The sequence below is a fragment of the Sinocyclocheilus grahami genome, unplaced genomic scaffold (assembly GCF_001515645.1).
Source record: "Sinocyclocheilus grahami isolate Dianchi unplaced genomic scaffold, SAMN03320097.WGS_v1.1 scaffold1116.1, whole genome shotgun sequence".
Taxonomy (NCBI): Eukaryota; Metazoa; Chordata; class Actinopteri; order Cypriniformes; family Cyprinidae; genus Sinocyclocheilus; species Sinocyclocheilus grahami.
Genome location: NW_015506295.1, coordinates 30,107 through 34,770, shown reverse-complemented (window position 1 = coordinate 34,770; position 4,664 = coordinate 30,107). Strand labels below are relative to the sequence as shown.

General features: G+C 37.9%; 1 protein-coding gene across 1 annotated transcript in view; it reads left to right on the top strand.

Moving 5' to 3' along the window:
* Positions 1 to 4,664, top strand: part of vps52 (VPS52 subunit of GARP complex) — a 22,287-nt gene that overhangs the window by 10,943 nt on the left and 6,680 nt on the right. The window lies entirely within an intron of this gene.

Genomic DNA, 4,664 nt, shown 5'->3' with positions numbered 1-4,664 from the left:
AGCAAAGGGTCTGAATACTTAGGATCATGTGATATTTCAGTTTTTCTTTTTTAATAAATCTGCAAAAATGTCAACAATTCTGTGTTTTTCTGTCAATATGGGGTGCTGTGTGTACATTAATGAGGAAAAAAAAATAACTTAAATGATTTTAGCAAATGGCTGCAATATAACAAAGAGTGAAAAATTTAAGGGGGTCTGAATACTTTCCGTACCCACTGTATATATGTTATAACAGAATTCAAGCGCTTCTCTCTGGGTCTCACAGTGCTGTAGCGAGATCAACACTGGTCCCCGAGTAAACCTGTTCTGAGCTCGGGCCGGTTTTCTTGCGCTGCGCTCAGTTATTGGTCCGAGCTGATAAACAGTTTGCGCTGCACAGCTCAAACGAGTAGCACAGTTTCGTTAGGCTTTTGTTTCGTTTGCTGTTGATGTTTCTCATGTGCAACAGAAATGGCAGCGCTTCTGAATTGGGCAACCAGTGCGAGTGCTCACAGAATTTAGGCCCTATTCGCACGGGATTAGTATTATCTGGGGACCTTGTGTGATTTTGAAATTACCCCCCCACATCTGAATTTAGAGTGGTGCATTCACATGGGATAAGCGAAGCCTGTGATTTTACTTGAATTTACTGACTTATCTCCCGGATACCCGAATGTCAAGGCTTTGAGAGTCCCGTTCTATGGTCCGGTTATATGGATAAAAAAAAAAAAGAAACTAATATAGTTTCATGCCCTGTTTCATTTACATTTCACCAGGTTAAAATAATATCTCAAGCTTTATGCTTGATTTATTTGTAAGACATTAACCTCAAAACCTTTTCAGCTTTCTCTTTCTGCAAATTGCATGGTGTAGCGATATGATGACAGCACCCAGAATACTATCAAACACTCCAACGCAGAACCATTCTTCGTGAAAGATGGACAGAAAGGTGCACAGGAAACAAAAACCTCGAAAAATGATATACGAGTGATATACAAATCACAGAGATGTCGAGTCACACGAGACTAATATTATCACAGGACCTCTGTGTGTTCGGCAAATTATGGTAGGTCATTTGAGGGGAAATTTTTACTTTACAAATTACAGACATGGCCGATTCACACGGGATTAAGATCACAGACAACCTCCGCAATTATTACAAATGACTGGAGGTGAGCAGGTAGAGGTAATACTAATCCCGTGTGAATAGGGCTTTAGTCGCACCGGCAGAACAAATGGTCACAGTCTGGAGCCCTGATATGTTCAGGTTCTTAAGTGATGTTCGGTAGCACTTTATTTTACAGTCCTGTTCCACGTGTACATACTATGTACTCATTATAGCAATTACAATAACTAGGTACTAACCCTGAACCCAGCACTAAACCTAACCTTAACCCATGTAGTTAGCTTGTACTACTAGTAGCCCACTACTTTCTTGGGTTAGTCCACTGTATGAGCATGTACTGTAAAATAAAGTGTAACCTGATGCTCTGCCGCTTTGCATGCCATCAGTCCTCTAACATTAGCAAAACAAATCGTAATGCTCTATTACACTGGTGTCGAGACGAGAGCACGCGTGTTTAACCGGTTCTCACTCCCTATTGGCATCCCATGTTGCATGTCTAAGACTTCTTACAGACTTTTACTCAAGACTTTTGCAGTATACTGACATCAGTATAGCATCTTTATTTCACCAGTGCTGGGAAACCCCTTTCTAGTTACAAAGAGAAAGAATTCGGCTGGCTTTTTTAATGAGTGTCAGTGGTGCAGATGTTTTTTGTGAGGAAAGGTTGATCGTTCTTGCATTGCCAGCCTGTCCGCTAATCAGCATGTTTGGCTTTAAACATTCATTTTGGAGTGAGCGTTATCCAGTGTTTATTAGGGATGGGTACCGTCCGAAACCCAGTATTAAATGGGCCCTGAGGCTAAATTAAGACCGGTATCAATAAGCTCTGACGTTAGCAGTTCTGCTGTCGGTACTTGCAAATTCTATCTCACCAGAGTCTCCAGCTGTTTTTATATGCAATAATATTCAGACATTTGTCTGATGCATTTTTGCTATTCGCAGTTCAGAAGCAAGATCGCGTTCACGTGGAGGAGCTACAGCACGCACTACATGAAAGCCCTGTTTAATTATGATAGAGGAGAGAACTAAACATTCAAACATCTGCTTACACTGTAGGCCTGTGGCTGTGATATTAAGCTCATTTTATAAGATGCGCGTTAAATATCGCATGCGATTAATCGTGCAGCCCTATATTTTATTTAGATTTTTGCTTCTAGGGATTATAAAAAAGAAGATATGAGCTAAACCTATTAAAAACTATCTAGCGCAACTTCCTTCCCTTAACAGCGTGGCGCATTCGTTCCTCCCTAAAACCCAAACTTAACGTCAGAATCAGCTCAATCGGTGATTGTTGTAAAATACTGTCTTTTACGGTTGCTAAATCGAGGGACATGTTTGATAATAAAACGTTGAAAGCACAATAATCTGCGCAAGAGACGCTGTTCCCGGGCTGAAATGTGTGCATGCTCCAATACGGACTGCAACTAGTCAAGCAGATTACACTTTGGGCTTCGGGAGCACGTCCAAACGATCAAATACACACAAAATATGTCCAAATGTCCGGCTTGGAGAGAGTTCACGTAAACAGTTTATGTCTTAAGTGGACGTGAACAGATGGGAGAAAATCCGATGTGTGTCAGAATATTGTCCTAAAGTGACAGCAGTGACTGGTGCTTGGGCCATCAATGTTAATCAAACAACAAAATGCAAAGAGAAAATCACTCACAGCTCTTAGTCTGAATAACGATAGCTTTAATAAGCATTAATCTCTTAAACTAAGCAGTGTTCATTTACATTTGATTACTTTATTAGATTTCTTTTGTAGGCTATATTACTTACCTGAACAGTAATGTTAGTAGACCTTAATGGAAAAATTTTTGTTTTATTTTGTTTATTCATGTTCTTACTATAGCTTATGTATATAAAACACTAAAAATGCCTGCACAGTGGTGCATTTACACATTTATATTTTATATTAATTTAATTAAATATTTAATTTTACACTTCAGAATATAAAGCAATGTTAATTCAGCTATTAATTTGCCTTGGTAAATATGATCAAAGAAGGCTGTGAAAATAAATCGGCATTGTTAATCATTTTGATCTTTTATTGAAAAAATATTCACAAATATCTAACCTTTCATTGAACTAAAACGATTTAAAATGGGGGAAAATCTCATTATGAAATAAATGTTTTTCTCAAATACACGTTGGACACAATTATTGGTACCCCTAGAAATTCTTATGAATAAAACATCTGTGAAGTATATTCCCATTCATATTTACAATTTTGAGCACTCCAGGGTGATTATGAACATGAAATTATCCAGCCATGGCTTCCTGTTTCACAGGAATATAAATAGGAGGGAAAACAAAGGCCAAATTCCCTTAATCATCCATCACAATGAGAAAAAACAAAGAATATATTTCTGATGTGTCCAGCAAAAGATAATTGAGCTTCACAAATTAGAAAGTGACTTTAAAAAAAGAGCTAGAGCAGTGAAAATTCCCATTTCCACCATCCACCAGGGCAATAATGAAGAATTTCCAATCAACAGAAAATGTTACGAATCTGCCTGGAAGAGGACGTGTGTCTATATCGTCCTAATGCACGGTGAGGAGGAGAGTTTGAGTGGCTAAACACTCTCTGAGGACCACAGCTGGAGAATTGCAGAAAATAGTTGAGTCTCAGGGTCAGAAAACCTTAAAAAAAAACAATCAAACAGCACCTACATCACATGTTGTCTGGGAGGGTTTCAAGATAAAAAAGTGGGTCTATATTTCTGCTGGAGGTCCTGGACATCTTGTTTAGATAGATGGCATAATGGATTCTATAAAACACCAATAGATAAAAAATCAAAAAGTGACTGACTCTGTTAGAAATCTTATAATGGAACATGTTTGGATCTTCCAACCGCACAATAATCCAAACACAAACCTTAAAAACAACACTAAAATGGGTCACTGAGAACAAAACCAAACTTCTGCTCTGATCATCCCAGTTCCCTGAGCTGCACCCTATAGAAGAGGAGTGAGGTGAACTGAAGAGGAGAAGCTGGGAATCTGAAGGCTCTGGAGAGATTCTGTGTGAAGGAATGGTCTCTGATCTCCTGTCAGATGTTCTCTAACCTCATCAGGCATTATAGGAGAAAACTCAGAGCTGTTATTATGCCAAATGGAGGTTTCAAAAAGCATTGAATAAAAGGGTGCCGTTAATTGTGTCCAATGTGTATTAGAGAAAAACATTTATGTCATAATGATATTTCCCCCCATTTTAAATTCTTATTCTCCAATGAAAGGTTAGAATTATGTGAATTTTTTAAATAAAAGATCAAAATGATTAACAATGCAGATTTATTTTCACATCCTTCTTTGATCATATTTACCAAGGGTGCCAATAATTCTGACCATGACTGTATGTATGTGTATATATATATATATATATATATATATATATGTGTGTGTATATATACACACAAAAGTACAGATAAGAATACCGATAAAGTACCGGATCGATGAGCAGTAACGGTAAGAGTAGTAATACCATTAAAACCTTAACAATACCCATGTTGACATTGCTATGTGAGTGTGTATGTGTGTGTGTGTGTGTGTGACAATG